The sequence below is a fragment of the Amblyomma mixtum genome, chromosome 9 (genome assembly GCF_055824585.1).
Source record: "Amblyomma mixtum isolate Tamu chromosome 9, ASM5582458v1, whole genome shotgun sequence".
In the NCBI taxonomy this organism is placed as follows: Eukaryota; Metazoa; Arthropoda; class Arachnida; order Ixodida; family Ixodidae; genus Amblyomma; species Amblyomma mixtum.
In genome coordinates this window covers 410,050-431,799 of record NC_143020.1, presented here as the reverse complement: position 1 = coordinate 431,799, position 21,750 = coordinate 410,050, and the positions used below count along the sequence as shown (strand labels likewise).

General features: G+C 45.1%; 1 pseudogene; it reads left to right on the top strand.

Annotated features, from left to right (window-relative positions):
* The first annotated feature begins 1,183 nt into the window (after window positions 1–1,183).
* LOC149328017 (uncharacterized) lies at window positions 1,184–19,470 on the top strand (annotated as a pseudogene).
* The last annotated feature ends 2,280 nt before the right edge of the window (window positions 19,471–21,750 follow it).

Here is a 21,750-nt window from a genome sequence, read left to right as displayed (position 1 = left end):
TACATAGAATAGCCAAGCGATCACCACAGCAGCACCAAGGTATACAACAAGTTTCACACAAGCACCACAACAGCACGACTATCATGTAAGCGAGGGCGTAGCCATGGGTATTGCTTTCGCGATTTCCCGGCTTAACCAAGTTGAGCCACAGTCATTTTTTTAATGGAGAAATCATATCACTGTCTGCGGAAACCTTGGAGGCACAAAGCACTAAGAGCACATTGCGCTACGCTGTCCACTAAAAAGGGGGAAAGGGGGAACGCCCTGCATGCATGCATGCACGAAGCTCGGAATTATTAAATTGGTTTCAGTTACGGTTTTTTTTATTGGTCATGCTTTTACTTTTGAATTTGCGTTTTTGTTGTTTTTGTAATTAAAGTTTTCATTGAGAAAATTTTCGTTAATTTGTTCTTTTACACCTTGAATTTTTTTGTATACTAAAGCTTTCGCCTGTGTACTGTGCGATGTCCATGCACCTTAATGATCTCCGGCCGGATGTCCGAAATCATCTGGAGCCATCCACTGCGGCGGCCTCATAGTCAATTAGTAGCCGACGCTGTAAAACCAAAACCAAAAATGTCCGTGCAGCGCCTCGAGCGCCTCCGCCAACTCTTTGTAAGCTTTCCAGTTTTAAAAAAATGTCAGTGTAAGTGAACCAAACTGCGGGTTTTACTGAATGTCTTGCCACCTTTGGTCAATATTGTGAACTGTATTCAAGTTTCAAGCACGGTTGCAAGTGCGGGAGAAAAACCGTGGTTGCGAGACTGAGATTTTTGACAGCCCTCCCGCCTTTTGCATTGAATTTTAAATACTAAGAAGTATTATAAAGTAAGGTACTTGAGAAAAGTTTTGTGTACGTGATGCATTGCGGCAGCGCCTCCCGCACCGCCGCGCTCGCGCCGCAGCAGACGACAACCGCGGCCGCGCAAGCGAAAGAGAGACGGGAACTACGAACGTAAAAGTCGTGACGGGCCACAGGCTTGGCTGGGATTGGCCTTGGCCTTGGCTATGCAGTCAGTCAGTCAAACAACATGCTCTGCGTGGCTACTTGAACTGTCGCTTAAGCAGCCTCAAGGTAAGTCATAGAGAAAGATATTGGTAAAGAGCGGACACTCGGCGAAATCTGGCCCCAGGAAATGACGCGCAGTCCTCCTCCTCCAATAGATACTCTGCCGCCGAGGGGATGGCCGGCGCGGCGGCAGACCCATCCGAGCAGCAGACGACGGAGCATCGTGGGGGCAGTTTTGTGCGCGTGAAAGCGTGCGGCGTATTCGTTCGTGCTGGCAGGCCGCAATTTTTTTCCTCTCTCTTGCCCTTCGACGCAGAATTCCCCATGTTTATGACGGCGGCAAGGTGAGTAATGTTTATTTGTGGAAGTACGCTGCATTGCAAGCAATTTAGGCGGCCGCGCCGGCCGCCGGTGCAGTTCGTGAAGCGGCGCGCTCGCTCTGTGGCCTGCCGGCTGTTGTTCACGGCATTGCAGTTTGTGACAAAGTCAAGGAAGCAATGTTTTGTTTTTGCAAAAGTACGCTACATTTCAAGCACTTCATGCAAAATTAAGCTGCATTTCAAGCACCCTAGCTTAGTACGCCGGCGCAGTTGTGAAGGGCGCGCGCACGCTGTGTCATGCTACACCGTGGGCGGGAGGAATGATGGTGCATGATGCAGCTTCGCCGGTCAATGCGTAGAAAAAAAAAAAAACCTGCCCACGGCCTGTGGCCCGACGCGCTGTGCCAAGCGGCTAGTTTTGCTTGGTTTCGTGCTGAGTTTCTCGGGACGTGACGTTTTTGTATGCCCCCCGAGAATATGTGACTTGTTTTGGGTGCCATTTGTCGGTGTAAGGTTAAAATGTACTTTTTTGAAAGTGGGCGAACGGCGAAGACGATTGTTCCCGCGCAGCAAGTACGGGACTGTAGTTTTCAAGACTGGTGGAAAAAAAAGATAACACAAGAAAAGCTCAACAACCTGACTCTTGTACGTATGTATGTATACGTGTGAAAGACTCAGTTATCTGTGCTCGTGGAAACGCACATTTCACCCGAGCATTGACAACACAGCAATGCGCTTTTGAAAACCGGCAAAAAAAGGCAACGCGTCGGCCTTTCTAAACTCTAAAGAGCTTGAAAACCAAGAACCGTTGCGCCGATAGTTTAATTTTCTATGCTTCTTAAAACATACGTTGCACCCGTGTATTTCTCAGTGCTCCTAACACATTGTGTACTTGTGGTTCGTAGTCCATGTTGTGGCCGTTCGTATACGAAATATTTTTCTCGAACAAAACTCGTACTCTGCTGTCCACCTAGGTTTTAGAAGGTAAACAAAAATGTCGGGGAAAGTAGAAATGCTTGACAAAAGTTGATTGGTATCTGCCGTGTAGTAGGGTATGTGTATTGTATTTTGCGCAACGGTGTTCAGCACGCGAGGTTTGCAAAAACATGTTGACTCCGCTCGTAATTTCATTCCCTCGCCACTTTCGCACCTTTTCACTGTTTACAGAGTTACAATCCAGGGTGAAGATTTCTAGTTGGGAGTCTGCTGGACCCAACACTGCTGTTTCTTTAGCAGAATCCCAACACAGTTGGAACCAATAGAGCTGGGACCAGCAACAGTTGGGCCCAGGAACAGTTGGTCCCAAGAGCAGTTGGGACCAGCTGCTGCTGGGCACAGCAGCAGGCAATGGAACCAGCTCATAAATCTCCAAATCTGCATGAAAAACAAGATCAGTAGAAAAATTCCAAAGACAGTGTTGTGCCTCAGATATTTTTGTTCATTCTACTGTGCTAGGTTTTTTTGTGCAGAGTTCGAGGAATATAGGCTGTCCCAAAAACACTTGTTAGCTCTGACCATTTTGAATTTTGCCAAGCAAACACAGCTCACTGAATGCCACTTGCTGCTTTGAGGCATATTTATGCATTCCGTGTTCCTCCAGAGCAGGACAGGGCAGGAATAGGTACTCTTCAGATTTGACTCTTTATTTGCCTCATGGTTTATCACTTCTTGACTGTGGAGGGTAAGGCTGCATGCAGGCCAGTCGGCAAGGCATATTGTAATCATAAAAAACCGTAAAAGGCACAAGATGGAGCGCGGCAACAACACAAGACTGCCCGATGCTGTTGCCTCCCTCCATCTTGCGTCGTTTGTGGTTTTTCATCATTGCGATCACTTCATACTTCGTGGCCTCTTTGCCCACATTTCTGTGCTGATTTTTTATCGCCTTGTATCTTCTCAGCCAATATTCGATGGATGTTTTTTGCCACTGGTTGCACATCCACGCCCTTTTCCTGGCTCCAGTGGTTGAGAGTGGCTGTAAATTTTTAAAAACTGTTGAAAAAAGCTACACAGATATTAGTTTGGCCATGAAAGGGGAAAGGGTGCAATGTGTTAAAAGCATTGCTATTTGAAATGCTTGAAGCGGTAGTTCTAGTGCTCAGAACTCCTAGCCTACAGGATGGTTCAAGCAACCAGAGATAGCCATCAGCCGGCCGTTGGCCGTCCGTTTCGGATGTTCCGGACGGCCGACGGACGTCCGCGAACAGCCGGTGGACGGCCGTCCTATAGGCGTCCGAAGGGACATGTTTGTCTGGCCAACGGACATCGATTTCGGACGTCCGTTCCCGGATCTTTCTCGGATGTTTGCATATATGGCACATGCATACTTTCTTCGTGTCCGCGGGACAATAAAATGAAAATGCAACTGAAAGTACAGCGAGAATATTTTATTGTAATTGTACATCAGCACAGGCCTGACTTACTGTGAAGTGTGTAACTCCTCAATAAGACGTAAAACTTCGAGCGCACACCCATCTTCCTACTTCCATGATAAAGCGGAAGCGAACAGCTTTCTGCAAAAAATGAAAAGAAAAAGGTTAGTACTCAAGCCCACACCAAATCTAAGTAGACCATGATAAATTCAAAAATGCTTGGCAACTTTGTTATTATTCACGTTAATGAAGCCCAAAATAACACAGAGGTGAGAGATGCACCGACGTAGTCATCATGCTTGACACCAGAAGGTATTCTATGCTTGCTAGAGGCCAAGAGCTAGGAAAGTGAGCATTTTTCATGATGGGACCCGCCTTACAATCCACCTGTTACATGCAGTCTCTAATTTCAGAGAAGTTCTGCCCTAATTTCCCTAGACTCAAGCAAAAACCAGTGTCAGGACTGCTGACAAAAAGATTATGCCTGCGCCAAATTGCAAGAGATCATGATAACTTCAAGAATGTTCGGCAACTTTGTCAATGCTATTCACGTTAATGGAGACCACAACAGCACAAAGAGGCAAGAGACGTAGCACAAGTCTCAACCTATCTGTAGCCCACACCACAGTATAGCCATAACATGACTCCAACTCTCCCGCGAGAGAATGTTACAGATCCTGCTCCATTGTCATAAAAGGTCTAACGATGTGTTGGTGCTTGCCGCCACCACGGACCCTTAGCCCCCATACCGAAGCTGTCATCCGTACCGTGGCGATAGGTTGAAAGGTGGAGGGAAGAAACCTTGAACGGTGGCGGTCGAGGATGTGGTCAATCCTCGGCCGATGGGCTCCTCGTCTGTCTACCAGGCGGGGAGTCCCGGGACCTTCCTCTGTGTATAAGGGTGAATCAGAGGCGACAAAGTATCAGGAACCCTTAGTTTATACATGCCGTATGAATAAATCTGCAAAAAATCTAATCGGCCCCCAAAAAGGGGTCGCACTGATGTCAAGAAATTGAATCCACAGAAGCCAGAAATGTTTGCGAAGTTTTTTATGGTTCACTCAAACACTGATGAACCGGTAGCCAACCTCTCTGCATTTGTCATCGCCAACACCCTAAAAAGCTGTGTAGGCAAAGACTACAAAGCAAAAAAGCAGCAAACCGGAGATCTCCTTGTAGAAGTAAACACAAAAGAACAAAGTATCAAACTGATGTCATTACAGAATCTTGGAGAAATGAGCGTACAGGTAACCCCGCATCGCACCCTGAACCACTCGAAGGGCGTCATATCTGAATATGAACTCCTACAGAGTACCGATACGGAAATGGAAGAACTAGCTCAACAAGGAGTACCGTATTTTCCGGTATATAAGACGCGGCTTTTTTTCAAAAATCTTGCTGGTGCGTCCTATACAAGGGTGCGTCTTATATGCGACTTTTTCTGTTTTTTTTTGCGAGTTCAGAAATTACTCAGGTCCATGTTCAAGCTTTTTTCACCGAAAAAACATCACTAGCAATAACGCGGTCTTAACACGGTTAATACTTCAATACGGGGACCACCGAGAGCAACTTTATTATTAAACGGTGGGGATGACGACTTCCGGAATCATAAACCCGCGACCGTTTCGCAGGCCCCAAGCAAAGGTAATGTGAAATGCCAAAAGATGGTGACAATCGCGTTTCTCGCCATTGTCAAGACAAGCCGGCGTTTCTTTCAGTCACCCTTTGAAACTTTGTTTGCTCCGTGTACGTAGTACGTACGTAGTGCGAAGAAAATGTTTCAGCTGGGTCGCCTCCAGAAATGGGCGTGCTTTTTGATAGCACATCTTAAGATCAAGACTTCGAAGGTTTTAAGTTAATATAAAATGTTCTTATGGACATAAGGAGAGTTCCTTCGTTCTTTTTTTCTTTTTTTGCTAAAACGTGGGTGGGTATGGCGTGAGTGTTGCCTTTTTCGATCACTTAGCGGTGCTTAAGAACTTCTCAAAGGTAAGGTGCATTTTGCAATGGTCGCACAAGCATGTTTAATTAAGCCTCACTAGCCTAACTGGGTAAATTGGGATGCGTCTTATACACGGGTGCGTCTTATATAATAACTTTTTCAATGACAGCCTGCATATATGGGGGATGCGTCTTATACAAGGGTGCGTCTTATACACCGGAAAATACGGTAATAGCAGCCCGAAGAATAACCATCCGGAGAAACAATGCAGAAATCAAGACAAAACAAATTGTCCTAACTTTCAATGGCACAACTCTGCCTGACTCCATCCACGCCGCATACCTCCATTGCAATGTCCGCCCATACATACCAAACCCGAGACGATGTTTTAAGTGCCAGCGCTTTGGACACAGCATGTTGGCTTGCCACGGTAAACCCACTTGTTTCACATGCGCAGAAGACGCACATACAGAAGAAAGATGCGAACGCACACCAAAATGCGTCAACTGCAATGGCGCACATGGCGCGTACTCCAGGTCGTGCCCAGTCTGGCAAACAGAAAAACAATATAACTTTGAAGACCACAGAAAACCTGTCCTACTTTGAAGCAAAAAAACGCGTCTCTTTCCAACAGAAAGGGACATACTCTGAAGCGATGACGCGGGGGCGGCCGCCGCCTTCAGTTTCTGTCGGCACACAGGTCTATCCGGTGGACCTGGTATCGACACCCAAGTCCCCACCACAGAAGTCGGTGGTACAGTTCACAGGGCTGAAACTTTCGCGAGAAGACCACGCGATCCTCGCTGGAGGCCCTCAGGCCCCACTTTCAGCAGCGGCATCCTCGGCGACAGACACCCAGAACAGCTCAGCTGAACTGGACCTGTCGCCGCACCCCTCTAAGAGGCAACTGCTGGCCCAAAAGACTCCGCCGCTGGAGCAGGGCCTGGTTCAGCGGTGCCAACAAAAAAGACGAATGCGAAGGCCACGGGCCATCGCAACCAAGAAGCATCCCCCACGTCCACCGTGGAGGATATGGATGTCGGCGAAAGTCCGCCGACATCTAAACCACACGCATCCGCGGCGTCTCCGCGGAAATCCGGCGCCACGAAAGTGGCGACGGATACAACTCCTGGTTCGCCACCGCTGCAGCGGCGGCGACACTCCCTAGAGAAGAAAGGGAAACCACGAATTACCGCTCCTGAGAATAAATAACTTTCCCCAATCCCCAACTGATCACAATGGCGTATATAATACAATGGAACTGTAGAGGTCTACACAGAAACTACAGACATAACCGAAATGCTCAAAACAATGGCACCTACAGCTGTGTGCCTGCAGGAAACAAACCTTGGGCCACAGCACACAAACATCTTTAAAAAATATAATATTTTCCGGAAAGACCGAGTGCAAGCTAGCCGACTCTCGGGAGGCGTCGCTATCATTACGCAAAGCGATGTCCCTACAAGAGAGATAGCACTAAAGACAAACTTAGAAGCGGTCGCAGTAAACATCGTTAGCCATAAAACGATAACAATATGCTCTGTGTACATACCACCACACAACACAATTACAATGCATGACCTAGAAGAACTTCTGGAACAGTTGCCTGAGCCATATGTGATAATTGGGGATTTTAACGCACACTCCTCATTCTGGGGAAGTCAGCATACTGATTCCAGAGGTCAGCTCATCGAGGATTTTATTCTTTCGAATAACATATGTTTAATGAATACGGGAAAAGCCACGTACTGCTGCCCCAGGTCTGGAAAAATGCCCTGCCTCGGTTTAGCATTTGCATCTCCATCAGTTTTTAATGGTTTTATTTGGGATGTTTTAGACGACCTTCGGGGAAGTGATCACTTACCTACGGTTTTAAAGCTAACATCAGCTACAGTCATCCTCCCTACGAAACCTCGGCGATGGAAAATTCACCTCGCCGATTGGGCACTTTTCAGAACGAAGGCCACATTAGAAAAAGAATACGTCGAAACCCTTACTATAGAAGAAATAAATGAAAAATTTGTCACATGCTTAATATCTTCAGTAATAGAAGCCATCCCAGAAACGTCTGAAATTGCACGAAAAACACATAAAGTTTGGTGGCAAAATGAATGCTCATTGGCTAAAAAGCAGCAAAACAAGGCTTGGGGCAACCTGCGCAGATATCCCACTGCAGAAAACCTGCTCATCTTCAAAAGGGCTAGGGCCAAAGCACGATACACTAGACGCAACGCAGAAAGGGCATAATGGCAACAGTACATATCCTCCATAAACAGCTCAATATCATCAAAGAAAATGTGGGAGCAGGTGCGGAAATTCACAGGAAATTTTACTCCATTCACATTTCCAATGTTAACAACACCCGGTACTCAAACAACATTAGAAGAGCAGGCCAACATATTGGGTGAGCATTTTTCCACAGTTTCAAGCTCATCCAACTTCACACTAACATTTCAAAAGCACAAAACAATAGTAGAAAAACAAAAACTTCCCTTTGGAACATGCATACACGAAGACTACAATCAGCTTATTACAATGCAGGAACTAAACACAGTACTAACATCCGGTAAAATGACAGCACCAGGCCCAGACAATATACATTATGGCATGCTTGCTCACCTCTCTGAGATTGCCATAGAAGCTCTCCTAAAATTTTTCAATAAAATATGGATGAGTGGAGAAATCCCCCAAGCATGGAAAGAAGCAATCATAGTACCCTTCCTAAAACCAGGAAAACCACCAACTAGTCCCACCAGTTACAGGCCAATAGCACTCACTAGCTGTATAGCAAAATCATTCGAAAGCATACTAAACATCAGACTAACCTTCATACTTCAGTCCCAGCAACTTTTAGATATACATTAGTGCAGTTTTAAAAAGACATGTTCCACAACCGATCACCTCGTTCGCTTTGAGAACACAGTTCGGGAAGCGTTCATCCACAACCAACACTGTATCGGGGTCTTCTTCGACCTGGAGAAGGCTTACGATACCACGTGGAGGTTCGGTATCCTCCGTGACCTAGCGGACCTAGGTATCCGCGGCAGGATGCTGGGCTGTTTGAGGGACTTCCTAAGCAACCGTACATTCAGAGTCCGCCTAGGTGCAACCTTCTCCAACACTTTTATTCAAGAAACTGGCGTACCCCAGGGGTGCATCCTCAGCACGACCTTATTCATCATCAAAATGAACTCCATAGGAAAAGTAATCCCAAAATCCATAATGTACTCAGTTTACGTAGATGACCTCCAAATAGCATGCACGTCTTCCAGCATACCTGCCTGTGAGCGACAGATACAAATAACAATAAATAAACTGGCTACCTGGGCAGATAGAAACGGACTTAGATTTTCCCCTCAGAAAACAGTAGCGGTTCTGTTCTCTTTGAGACGAGGCCTACAGGCCGACCCCACACTATATCTAAACCAAACCCCATTTCCTGTCAAACAAGAGCATAAATTTCTAGGGGTAACTTTCGATAAAAAGCTCACTTTCTTGCAACATATAAACAGCCTAAAGAAAAAAGCTTCCCAGGCCCTCAATGTACTGAAACTACTGTCAAGAAAACGCTGGGGGTCTGATAGGGCATGCCTGCTACATATATACCGTTGTCTGGTTCGCTCTAAGTTAGACTATGGGTCCATAGTATATGGCTCAGCAAGACCATCCTACATAAAACGGCTGGATCCTATCCACAATCTTGGTTTAAGGTTGTCTTCCGGTGCTTACAGAACTTCACCAATAGCAAGTCTGTATGTGGGAACGAATGAACCTTCCTTAGAAGATCGAAGAACTGCACTAACTTGTACATACATCCTCAAAATCCTTTCTCAGCCCAAACATACGTTACCCAATTGTGACGAAATGCCCATCCCGAATACTCTTCAGCAACAAGCCTCACTCAATTAAGCCGTTGCTCTTGCGCTTCGAAGAAAAATGCCAAGCTCTGAACATACTAAACGAAATTAAAAATATTGCCCCAACACACGAAGCGCTACCACCGTGGTACACTCTCCCCACAGTGTGTGACGTCACACTAACACGCCTGAGTAAAATCTGTACGCCACGCAACCATATAATACAAGACTATCTAGCACTACAAGAAAAATACAGAAATTACACTGCATTTTATACTGACGGGTCAAAAACTCATGCTCATGTAGGAAGCGCAGTAATACAAGGAAAAAATGAAAATGCAGTGCGACTGCCGTCATGAGCTACAGTGTTCACCGCTGAGTGTTATGCCATTAGTGTTGCGGTACAGAAAATAACAAATGAAAATATCAAAAACAGCATCATTTGTACAGATTCACTGAGCGTCCTTACAGCATTAAACTCCAAAAATGCCACGGAGCCAATGATTGGAAGCATCATACACAACATAGTAAAGATCACAACACAAAAACATGTTATAAAATTATGCTGGGTTCCCAGTCACGTTGGCATTAGGGATAATGAGAGAGCCGACATGTGTGCTGCACAAGCCAGAACCATGGAAATAAAACATGCGAATTTGCCTCCTAGGGATTACATGAAGTTAGTGCATAGCAAACTAAGAGCCAAATGGCAAGCTTCTTGGGAAAATGAAAGAAACAACAAGCTGCATACTGTCAAGCCTATTTTGAAAGAATGGAAATCATGCCGTCATAAAGAACGTTTTATCGAAGTAATTTTATCTCGTTTACGCATAGGCCATACACACATCACCCATAACTTCTTATTAACAAAAAAACACAAACCTGTGTGTGAAATGTGTGGTGAGGAGCTCACAGTAAATCACCTTTTAATTTCTTGTTCGCGTCTCGAAGAACTTAGAAAAAAAAGTTTTTACGGTATTTTACAATGAACACATTCCATTTCATCCCGCATTGCTTTTAGGCGAGCAAACACTTGTCGAGTTTTCACTTGTTTGTAAGTTTCTAAGGAAAGCCAATGTTTTAAATCTATTATAATGTAACCTCTGTACACTTGACATAACATCATCTAACCTTGTGTTTGACACATGATAGCCATAGTTGCTTATGCGCCATAAAACCCCATATAACTAACTAACCATTGTCATAAAAGTAATTCCCAAGCAGTGTACTGTACTTACCTCCGTAGACCATGCCGTAGGCAATCACACTAGGCCTTCTTTTATTCGAAGTCGGTGTAGTACGATATTCCAGCGTTCCAGGGGGGCTTCAGGCGCTTGCTGCATCCTTCGAATTGTTCAAGTTACACAACACTTTCGTCCGGAGACTAAAAAAAGCCACACATTCTAGTAACAGAGCTCAAAAGGGGCACCACGCTTCGCAGCAAACTGACAACGCCGCCATTACGCCAAGGTAGATGTACTACGGTAGCGTAGGCTGCATAGAAGCCCATACGTTCAAAACATGGCGGCTTGTGGTGCGCAGCCAGCGCCGTCTTCGAAATGCGTGGACAACTGAAAAGTGACGTCATGATTAAAACAACAACGCGACATCAGTCACGTGTTTTAGTTACGTCATATTCGTGACGTCAGCGTCACGTGCTGCTTGGCGAGAAAAATAAACTGCTGAACGCCGCGAAGCTTCAGCGCGACACCCGACACGAGAACGAAGAAAGAAGACACGACGAGTGCCGACCACCAAAGCTATTTTTAGGCAGTCAGTTCTCGTTGTGCCTTTTTCCTTCGTCCTCACCTCAGGTGTCGCTCTGAATGTCGCAGGTGTAGCGCTGAAGCGATGAAATGTGACGCCGCCAGACAGGTTATCGCTCGCACATCGTGCAACCGCACACCTCTTTTTTGCGTACGGGGGCGACATGGCCACAGCCGATGCCCTTTTGGGGCAAAAGTGACAGAACCGCACTCAACGGAACGAAACTAAACAGAAGCGCTGGCAAAAGGGAAAAGCGGAAACTGTACACGAACGATGCACACCAAGAACTCGAACAACAAGCAGCGAGGAAAAAGTAGGGCTAGCAGAATCGAGTTTCAAACAAAAGCAAGCAGAATGGTCAAAAGATATGACAAGAGTATGACATCAGAGCACCGTCAACCTTGGCATCGTCCCTCTGCCATTGCCGCTGCTCTGAGCGAACGCTCTCATAAAATTTTTACAAAAGAAGCGCTATACTTTCTAACAAAATGCACACAACTAAAACATTTTAAAAAGGAATCACTGCAATTGTTTTTGAATGCTTTTGAAATACAAAATATGTCCTAATTATTTTCCTCTTCTAGTCGTGTTTGTCCACTCATTTCATTTTGGCGCTTTAGTTCCACGCCTAAGTTTATGTCGTTAGAACTTGGTTCTGGACCGCATTCGAGCTCCGGCTTCGCGACCTATTTCGATTACGCCTACAAGTTGCATTTATGATGATGATGATGATGATAGCGGAGTTCGGCGGGAGTTTTGAATTTACAAGTGGTTTCAATCGCGTTTGACCACGGCGGACACGATGTCGCTACTGATTTTTATCTTTTCTAGATGTAAATTAGTAATTGATTTACTGTAAAATTGTGCAGCACTGGTTCCTACCATTAAATAAATGTAGATCAGCAGTGGCCCTTGCACTGCAAGTATATGACTAGGCAATTGCGCTAATTTACAAAAGTCCTCAAGTCAAACCCTACAGCTCATGGAAATAATTTCTCCAAAACAGATATGCAGATATTAACGCAATTTCACGCACACTAGCGAATAAAACTGACAAAATTTCCTTCGCGAATAAAATTTTGTAGGTTAAAAAAGCGAACTGTACAGTATACATACTCGAACGGCGCGAATTTGCTGTGTTAAAAATTAGAAAAAAAACTCTATACTCATATCCTGAGAATATACTCCACCGTACATCCCTCGGACGTACACCTTGTCTCTAATGCGGATATACAAAAGCGGATACTGTCCGTACGTCCGGCGGTTGTACGAATACGGATATCCGAAATCGGATTGTGTTCGTAGGTCCGATGGACGTCCGATCTCAGCAAAGGACGTTCGGATCTAGCTCGTACGTCTGACGGATATCTGTGGTTGCTTGGGAATGCATGCAAGCCAATAGCAAAAATTTTAAGTGTAACTGGGCACATGTTCCACAGGGTTAGCTAGCTTCATGCCAGTTATATTAAAGCTTGTATCATTTGGCTCATTACAAAATGTTGCTGGGATGAGTTAGTCTAAATGCAGTAAGGCTTATGCGACCAGCTGAAACCATCGAATTCCCAGTTGGTCCAGGAAGAAACCAACAAGTGTTGGTACCAACTGGCCGAGCACCAAACTAGCAGATTGCCATTTGGGACCAACTGAAACCAGCAAGTGTTGCTGTTGGGACCAACATGACCAGCACAAAACCAGCAGATTCCCAGTTGGGACCAACTGAAACCAGCAAGTGTTGCTGTTGGGACCAACATGACCAGCACAAAACCAGCAGATTCCCAGTCGGGACCAACTGAAACCAGCAAGTGTTGCTGTTGGGACCAACAGGATCAGCACAAAACCAGCAAGGTTTCTATTGGGACCAACTAAAACCAACACAAACCAGCAGATTCCCAACAAGAAATTTTCACCTGGGATATAAGGAGACAGTGAATGGCGATACTTGCGATTTTTTCAGGTGATGCCACCCGTCGGCAACACCTGCTGTGTGCCGTGGTGCCGCAATAGGGGTACCTTGAGCAGGAGGCCAGGAACCATCTTCTTCCGCATCCCACGGGACAGCAGGTCTCTCGTGCTTTGGGTTTTCAGCTTGCCATTTGTCATAGTTTAATATACAGACAATCGTCTACTTCCACAGCGATGTAACTGTGAATGTGTTTATAAGCATAAAATAAATGACCGTGACGCGCTTTTCTAGAATCGGGAAATGTACCATTTCCCCAAATGTCTCATGGTCTGTTATGAAGAACACTTGCGGCGACTTGTTTGGATGCTAGTGAAGCACTTGATGCTTATACATTCAACAATGACGCCACCGTGGTGGCTCAGTGGTTATGGTGCTCGGCTACTGACCCGAAACACGTGGGTTCAATCCCGGCCATGGCGGTCACATTTTAATGGAGACGAAATGCTACAGGCCCGTGTACTGTGCGATGTCAGTGAAGTTATAGAACCCAAGGTGGTTTGAATTACCCGGAGACCTCCGCTGCGGCGTCCCTCATAGCCTCAGTTGTTTTGGAACGTTAAACCCCATAAAAAGCAAAGCAGTTTCAGCAATGAAGTAATGGAGTGCCTTAAACACGTACGCAGGTTGACAGCATGGGTGTCATACAGCGGAAGAAGTGACCTTTTGGAAAAACCGCCCAGTTCAGTGTACACCAAGTACCGGATGTGCACTGACCACTTCACAGCAAAGGACTTTATGGATCCCGGGCACACGCGACTCACTAAATTGGCTGTGCCTTCTGTGTGTCCAGGTTTGCAAGGCAATCTGGTCACAGCATATATATTTATGAAGTAAGTATTGTAGCAGGTAATCAAGAATTAAGCTTACGTGCTATACAGCAGATAATGTATACGTGCCTAGTTCGTATCTTTCCTTATGCTGGAGTTCACTTCAGTTGGCTTGAGAGTTTTTATTTTGCTTCATGGTCAATAATTTCACTCTTTTGCTGAGCCTTTCCACACTGTTTTTCAAGCAAGAGGCACTGCATTCACAGATGTGCGCTCATATGACTGCCGTACTCATTCTAAACATTGATTAGTTGCCGTGGTGGCTTAGGGCTGGTGGTGCCTGGCTGGTGATCTGAAAGGAGTGGGTTCGATCCCATTCAGATTTCGATGCAGGCAAAATGCTTGAGGCCCTGTGTACTGTGTGATGTCAGCACGCATGAATGCACACGGGTGGTCCAAATTTCCGGAGTCATTCACCAGCATCTCTCTCGTAGCCCGATTCGCTTTGAGACAAAGCAGTACAAATGAGACATTTGCTCATGTTTTCTGCCATTGCCTGCAGCGCCGCATCTGCTCGTGGACCATGGCCATACCACAACAGACGTGGCAGATCATGGGTGTTCTCTTTCCCCAAGCAGCAGCCGCTTTCCTGACTAGGCTGAAAGCGGTGCAAGCCCTCAAGAAAGCAGCTGCGTTGGTTAGTGCTTGTTCGTTTAAAGCTGCTTAGTAGCATTTTCAGTAGTAGTGTCCAGAAGCATATGCAGCATATTCTTCGGATAGTGTACACTGTATCATTTTTGCCCATTGTGAGAACAGACAGTTTAAGATTAGTTAGGGAAGCGTTGATTTTGGTGTCTTTTGAACATAAATGTTTAGCATGTCTTGTTGCATCATACGGAACGTCTCTCAATCGTTTTTCCGCTGATGGTAAAGTTTCCATGTTATGGTCGAAGTGCTCGTACAGCTCACTCGATAGATTTGTGAACTGTTGTAAACATAAACATAGTTCCTCACTTCTGTACTTGCACAAGCTCCTTAATGTTTCGTATATGCAGTTCGAATAAATTTTTATAGTATATTTGTTATGTATGAAGTTTATATTTCAGGTGGCCTGGCTAAAGTTTGGTTGTCGCCATCGTGTGTCCCATGTTGAAATTAGGCTAGACGACTATTTCGTAGTTTCGACAAGTCATCAATATTCTGTACTAATATGGTTGACCTGTCACTAAGTAGAGTTGGACCTTGCCTAGGCTGTAGGTAATTGCCATGCGCCGGACAAGGTCCCGTGACCCGCAAGCTGGTTGGCACGCTGAGTACAGCTATCACTCAGTGAAACTGCAATATGGAGGACACTGACTGCAATTGACAAGAGATGACAGGAAATGCCTTACAGAGGCATTCCAAAGAAGAACAGAGAGGAATGTGTGCTTACCTCAGCACCACGGTTACTACCTGAATTACATGCGCCAATGCAAATTTGTGTATTCCATGACGTTGTGTTCGGCTCTTGTGTTCCTTTTAGACCTCAGAAACACAACTTTCCACTGCAGATAATCTCAACTTTCATGCCTTAAGAACAAACAAGCCGCAGTATTCTGCAGAAAACGTCAAAATGCGCTTTAATGCCCCTCATGTAATAATGTGAACTATTAGTTTCATTTTTCCCCACCTATCCGTGGTAGGCAAACAAGCCTTTGCCATTAGGCTCATAAGCTGGTAAGAGAGGCCATGTTTTCAGTGAGCTTGCGACTTGGTGCTCGAGTGCAAGGAAGGTGGCTGTGTACCAAAAAAAAGTTTATACCCATAGTACCTGTTGGTCAGAAAGAGAAGACGCTGGCAGAATTGAGTGCAGCAAAGAAAGCAAAGAACAGCAGAGCAATGGGTGGCTAGAAACAGTAGTGACTGCTGCTGGTGCTGTGTGGGGAGCTGCATGCATTAAAGTGTCGGAGGTTTGCCCTCACTGTTTTGGTATATGCGTCTGAAGCAATGCCTTTTATTGTTCAATTAATTTAAATATCTCCTCAACCCTCAAGCTCCCATCATTGTATTCATCCAGATAAGGTAAAAGTGATTTGTCTGACGTGTTCCTACAGATGTCGGTAACAGTATCATCCAAAAAGAAAAGGCGGCTCTTTACAGAAATGTGCGGCAAATGCTTAAGTGGACGTTGTTTTGTGCATTCACAGGAAACTAGGGGTGTCAACCATAGCATTAAATGCATAATGTAACACTAGAAGCGTTTTTCTTCACATGCAGGAATCGTACTCTGGGACAAGTTATATTCGGGACAGTCGTGTACATGGGTTGTATGAATGAATCGCGCAGAGTGCATTATGCTCATAGAAAAATAACCGTAATGCAATACGTTGCACTTACTGCAAGCAATGTTTACTGTGACGGAACCATTAAAAGGGATTGTGCCAGGACTGACTTTATTGCTACCTCTTTTTCTTCTATTGCAGTTCTTGGCAGCGATCCTGCAATGGGCTCAGCATACACAAATTGTCTGCAGTATTCCAAGTCCAGGGCCACAGCGGCTATAAGGAGGCTGCAGACAAAGGTGAAGAGCTGCCGCAAGACCATCGCAACGTTGCGCAAACAAAAACAGCTTGCCGCCAGCTATTTCGAGGGCACTAGGTGTCATCCGGCCATTTGTCACTGACGAAGCGTTCAAACTTCTAACTGCACACGTGCGTTCATAGCCAAGGGGCAAAGGCAAACGATTTCCTTTGTGGCTAAAGAAGTTTGCGTTGCACCTAAACTTTCGTGGACCACGGGCGTATAGATTTTTAGCACCCATTTTCACCTTGCCAACCCAGCATTCGCTAAGACGATGGTTGTCTAACGTCAACATGAAACCAGGTGTGATTCCTGGGGTCATTGAGTCGCTTTCAGCGACAAGTCAGACTTGGGATAAAAGAGATCAAGCATGCACTTTGATCTTCGATGAAATAGTACAGAAAAAAAATTTGTGCTACGATTCCAGTCAGGATGTTATTCATGGCTTTGTGGATGATGGTAATGTGCGGACATCGACCACTGCAGACAAGGCTTTGGTTGTTCTGTTGGGTGGAATCTCTAAGAGGTGGGTTCAGCCAATAGCATTTACAATTGTCAACACCAGCACCTATTATGCGTAAATTGCTCATGTCTCTTATTGATAAACTTAAAGACATAGCCAAACTGACAGTGAAAGCACTTGTGTGCGACCAAGGGGCGTCAAACATCAGCCTGTGTTATCAGCTGGGCGTGTCTGTTGACAGGCCTTTCTTTGAAAGAAGGGGTGAGCGGATATATTTTATTTTTGACGTGCCCCATCTCATTAAAACTACTCGTAATAATGTGCAAGCTCACAAGTTGCTAATTGGGGAAGAGATTGCGGACTGGGCTTGCATTGAGCGCCTGTACAATTCGTCCCACGAGTTGCGCTTGCATTTAGCCCCAAAGCTGACCGAGCGGCACATTTTTCAAAAACCGTTTTCTAATATGAAAGTAAGCAGAGCAGCACAAGTACTGAGTGCTTCAGAGAGTGTGGCCATTATGGCTTCAAGATATGCAGAGGAGCTGCCCGCAGCAGCAATGGCTAAAGCGCAGTTTTACAAAAGAATGGATAAACTGTTTGATGCACTGAACAGCTCAACTCCTAAAAAAATAGCGCAAAGATATCGCTATGCGATTAAAAGGGGTGATGAAGAACTTGTTCACTTCCTTCAAGATCATCTTCACTGGATTAAAACGTGGAAGTTTGCTGTCAAGCGTCAGCCACAAACAATCATAGGCTGGCAGATAACTATTCAGGCTGCTTTGCTTCTTTGGAGTGATCTTTCTGAAAATCATAATTTTTTGTATCCTTACCCGTCGGCTGCAGCAGGATTCGCTGGAGAATATGTTTGGGCACAGTAGGCAGAAGCAAGGCTGCAACATGAATCCGAATGTTTTCCAGTTTATCTCTGGTTTAAAGCATATTTGCATTCAGAAACTGTGTAAACTTTCTAAACAAGGTAATGTTGAGCAGGATAGATGTGAATTTCTACTGGAATGTTCACCATTCTCTGTTAGCAGGGCATCTCTAGTTGATAATGTTGGGCAGGCTCCTGCTGACGACTTTCCGTCCTTGCAAGATGTTTCAGAGCTAGCCGCGGATAAGCACTCTGTTATTGATGATTCTGTTGTCGATTACGTGGCAGGCTTCCTGGTAAAATATTTTGTTGGTAAAAATGCAAAGACTTGCATTTGCCCTCAGTTGTTGAAAGATGAAGACAATACATTGAGGGGTTCTCATCAATATTTTACGATGCTGAAAGCATATCATGTACCAGGCAAAGGGTTTGGAAATTTAACTGTACCATCGCAAAGGGCATGCACATTTGTGCAAGCACTTGAGACCCACTTTCTTGCTTTGGTTGAGGATACTGCACATCTAGAAAGGGTTTGTTATGTTTTGCTGCGACATCTCCAACGCATTGGGGATTTTGATTTATGTTCTCTTGAGTGCCGGCAGAAGTTTGTGAAAATGTATTGTAGAATTCGTTTATGCTGGCATGTGAGATTTCTGAACAGAAATTTAGACAAAGTTCGCTTTCAATCGTCAGTTTCTGGTGTACAACTTGATAACTGTAAAGGTTAATGTTGCGTTGAAGCATACGGTGAACTTGGAGCCAACGTGCCTCAACATAATCTTTCAGAGAAGTACACGGGATGGAAGGTCAGCGCACAGGACTTGAAGGGTGGGGGGGACTGGATTTAAGTGCACAAGCAATGTGCAAGCCTCTGCAGGATTGCTCTAGGTGCCGCCTAATTTATCGAGTGCATTCCATGTGTTCCATTATGTTTTTACACATAAGCGCTTTCTGTAGTGGCCCCCGTTGCTCTGCAGGTCGAAGAAATGAGCAGACGGTTGTCGTTTCACAACTCCTACTGCTTCCTGCTTTGCATTGAGTAGCACCGCCCGCTTGGGGCGCTGCAGTCAAATGGGCCGCAGGGCCCTATGGGAGTGTCCGCTCTTTACCAATATCTTTCTCTATGGGTAAGTAGTGTATGTACAACTACATCTGTGATAGCGCATACATGTGTTGCTCGATTTCTTTGCCTCAATCTATCGAAAAAGTGAAACAGCTTATTTGCTGCGCTCAAATTTCGCATTAGGAAGTAACGTAATCGTCGGTAATTTTTTGTGTATGTTAACACGCTCGTAACGAGGGGCCAGACGGGCTTATTGGCTTTAGCTCGTAACCATCGTAACGGCGGGTCCATTTTGGGCTAGCGGCGAGGATATGCGGTAGCACTGGCGTTACGCCGTCGTTCTTTGTTGCGAATCTGTGCTGGTAGTGGCGGTTGTGTGTGTGGCAGCTCTGGCAGCCGGAGCACCCTGAGGTTCGTCGTACGGGACGTGGCTACGCGAACTGCCGTTTAGCTGCTGCAAGACACATCTGAGTTCCCTGTAATTGTTTTTGTGCAGGTTGGCTTCGTGTGACGAAAAGGCGGGAAGTTTCTGTCACCCCCAGTTTGGTGCAGTAAATTTTACTGCTCTTTGTTCTACCCAGAGCCATATCGAAGTGCCACGGTTTGCGTCATCTTGCAAAATTAATGAATCGATAGCTGCTTAATTGCTCTGTCGTATGGTCACTTGCAGCAATTGGTACTCAGACATCAAGCAAGCAGTTTTATATCAGGATATTTTCTCCAGAGAAGGTGCCGTTTTGAGTGAATGCCTTTAATTGTAGCCTGTATCGCGTACGCGAAGCCGGCCACATTACCTTCCTTGCTTTTGTCGGGATTACTCGAAAAGGCGGGAAATTTTAGCGGCTCAAATAGCCACCGGTCCGTAATTCACGCAGAGGATTAAGTAGCCCGCCGTTTGATGCTGGATTCTTTTACCTCAATTGAAGTGTGATTTGCCACAGATATTTTCTATCGGTGTGTTGCGAGAACGAAGTGCCGCCTAATTGCTGCAAGGTACAACTTAGTCATCAAATAAATTTATAAGATCATTTTCTGCAGAGAGATCAGAGATCATTTTCTTTAATTGTGCCCCCCAAACGTGGAGTGCAGATGCGGAAGGAACCACCTTTTTGTAATCCTTGAAATAAAATGTCTAACGCTTTGTTTTACCCTGGAAATCTCATTTGATTATTCTTTCTACAGCCGTGGAAAGTCGCACAGGTTGCGTCGACCCGTTGCAAGGGCCAAGCACCACCTAACTGCAATAAGGTACATATCTGTAATCAGTCGATTCATTGCAGTTTATTTCTTCCCCGTTATATGTGCCCTCATTTTGCCCTGTTTTACATATGTTATACTGCCTTGCTTTCTTATGTTGCTCCGTAAATGTAGGAAATGTGGGCTGCGATGTGGGCTGCGAAAGCAGCCGCTCTTTTTAAGTAGACCTCTGGCTGACGCTAGAAAGTTTCGTTTTGCTTTTCGTTTTTGTAATTTGTAATTGAATGCTCAGCATTGACGTGTGGCTGTTTTTGAATGTACAGACATGAAGTAGACATTCTTGGTATGCTCATTAATTTTCGTGAGGTCTTTGGTAGTTGCCATTGCTGCTGTGCACAACTGCAGTGAATTCGTGGTTGAGACTGCCCTCAGGGATTGGCTTCGCCATGCTCCTGCGAGGCATCGAGATGCATTTGCAAAGGTATTGCACTCAGTTTTCCTATGCTTCAAAATTTTCATTGTGTACTATCATTTTGTTGCAAATTTGTCCTATATTTTTGCATGGGCTGAAGTAGTGCAACTATTTCACACGGCGCGTGATATCTTCTGATAGAAGTTTGGAAACATTTCAATGCCTAGGCAAGGGAGCATTCAGCTGTTCTAACAAAAACCGAAAATTAGCAGAGTATGCAGTTTGCATGCATGGGGAATACGCCAATCTGTTGCTGTTGTGCTTATTTTATAGCAGTGGAAGTACTTGGAAGTTCTCGATGGTTTCGCATGAATTTTGTACTAGTGCAACTGTGATAATCAATTTTTATTGTCAGAACTTGGAGTCTCTTACCTAAGACTAAAAAAATTGTGCCTCAACATGTAGAGAATCCGCCTTTTTACACTATAGTTAACGAGCTCGTTCTGCTGAAAACACCGCAAACCCCTCCATCACTCTGGAAAAAATCTCAGAAATTTCAAATGAAGTTAGGGGAGGGTCCAAATGTAGGTACAATTAGCGAGGAGGTTGCTCTTGGGGGTATTTCGTAAAGTAGAGGTAATTCGTTAAATTCGTGTATTGCAGCTCAAACCCAGGTCCTTTCTGTGCCAGGTGGGCATGCAACACAAAGGCAATGAAGTGCTGTCGGTTGAGCGCGTTACAGGAGCGACTAGCTAGCGGATGAGTTGTTTGATTATAGAGATTGTTCATCGATAATTTTAATCAATGCTGTGATTCAACATTGAAAATTGATAAATTCAGAAGGTGTCAATTTTTCACAGATGGCCATCAGGGAGAGAGTAGGCTGTTATGATGTGTGAAGTTTCCATCAGGTGTGCTTGCAGCTGGGGGTACTGCGGAGCGATGACATATCACATGAGGTATGAACAGTTAGTACTAGCCACTGGGGGAGCACTTGTGATGGCGCTCTTAGTGACTACTAGTGTGGACGCTATCTTGTCTAGTGTTAAGGTGAAGCTTAGCCATCACCCTAATTTTTCACATACCTCTTACTCTTGTACCTGAAAATTTAAGCTGCAGGAACATTCTGTTTAGGTGCAAGCATATGATTGCCTACATGTGTTGCGACAGTCCAGAAGGCAA